Raw genomic sequence first — 1721 nt, 5'->3', positions numbered from 1 at the left:
AATTTCAGAATTTAACTCTGGGTCTTAATTCATTATACTGGCATATTCTATTTTGATGAAATTAATAATTAAAATGAATGAATTACTTTTGAATCCGGAACCAAGATTTTATCTAAATTTAATTAAGAAAGAAAAAATTTGGAATTAGTTACAGTTGAGCTGGTAGTTTGTAAGTAATGGTGAAAAAGTAAACTATTGTGGATTTTGCAGGTCAGTTTTCAAAACTGAGCAGACTCTTATTGTGCTTTTTAAAAATACTGTCTGTTGCATGGTTCCAGATCATGTCTTCAACCTGATAGAGTATTTCCTTATAAGTGGGCATATATTTGAATATGGATCTCTTTATATATTATTTCCTGGATATAAAGCTACCATATAGTTTCTTATCATTGTACCTTTTATTTCTAGGATTTGTTTAAAATCACAAAAGAGAAATGAAGAATCATACAAAACAGATAGAGTTTATCCTTCTGGGACTGACAGATAATTCTCTGTTACAGATCGTAATTTTCTTATTTCTATTTCTAAATTACATGCTGGGTATAATGGGAAACTTAACTATCATTGCCTTACTCTACTGGATTCTCATCTCAAGACCCCAATGTATTTTTTCCCCCATAATTTCTCTTTCCTGGAAATTTCTTTCACAAGTGTTTGCATCCCCAGGTTCCTAATCACCATTGTAACCAGAGAAAAGGCCATTTCCTATAATGGCTGTATATCTCAGTTGTTTTTTTTACATATTCTTGGGTGTTATAGAATTTTTCCTTCTGGAAGCTATGTCCTATGACCGCTATGTTTCCATCTGCAAACTTTGCATTATGCATCTATCATGAGCAACAGAATTTGTCATCAGAATGTACTCAGTTCCTGGGCAACTGGATTCCTGGTCGTTTTCCCTCCACTGATTTTTGCTCTTAACCTGGATTTCTGTGCCTCAAATATCATTGATCATTTCATTTGTGACATTTCTCCTGTCCTGCAACTTTCTTGCTCAGACACACATTTACTAGAACTGATTGCTTTTTTCTTAGCTGTGATGATCATCATTTTCACATTGTTATTAGTAATCCTTTCTTACTCTTATATCATCAAGACAATTCTAAAATTGCCTTGGGTTCGGCAAAAGAAAAAAACCTTTTTAACCTGCTCTTCTCACATGATTGTTGTATCCATCACTTATGGTAGTTGTATATTCATGTACATAAAGCCATCTGCAAATCAAAGAGTCGCTTCAAGCAAAGGAATAGCGGTGCTCAATACTTCAGTTGCTCCTATATTGAATCCATTCATTTATACTCTGAGAAACCAGCAAGTTAAACAAGCCTTCAGAGATGTGTTTAGTAAGATATTTTCTGCTTCGGATAAATAATACTTCCTGTTGAAATAAGTAACATAAAAACATTAAAAAAAAGAATAAAAATATCTTGACTCTTCTAGTTTAGTATTGATCTTTAAAATTTAATTATTTTGATTTCTTTAGTTTACCTGAGCTTAGATACTCTTTCCACTTTATCCGTTCCGACTTTAACTTTTTGCAATGTGAAGAAATATTTTGCAATTTTTTTTGTAATGTCAATTGTCAACGTATTAAGAAATCATACCTTTTTTTGAAATGAATCATACATTTCATTTGTGTCATTTTATTTTATTATTATTTTTTAAGATTTTGTTTACTTATTTGAGAGAGAGAGAGAGTGAAAAGGGGATAGAGGAGAGAA

At 31.7% G+C, this 1721-nt stretch overlaps 1 pseudogene; it reads left to right on the top strand.

The window, feature by feature from the left end:
- Positions 1-434: 434 nt before the first annotated feature.
- Positions 435-1372, top strand: LOC116592516 (annotated as a pseudogene).
- The last annotated feature ends 349 nt before the right edge of the window (positions 1373-1721 follow it).

The sequence above is a fragment of the Mustela erminea genome, chromosome 6, assembly GCF_009829155.1.
Source record: "Mustela erminea isolate mMusErm1 chromosome 6, mMusErm1.Pri, whole genome shotgun sequence".
Classification (NCBI taxonomy): domain Eukaryota; kingdom Metazoa; phylum Chordata; class Mammalia; order Carnivora; family Mustelidae; genus Mustela; species Mustela erminea.
The sequence above is the reverse complement of the archived record's forward strand: the minus strand, read 5'-3'. Positions and strand labels throughout refer to the sequence as shown.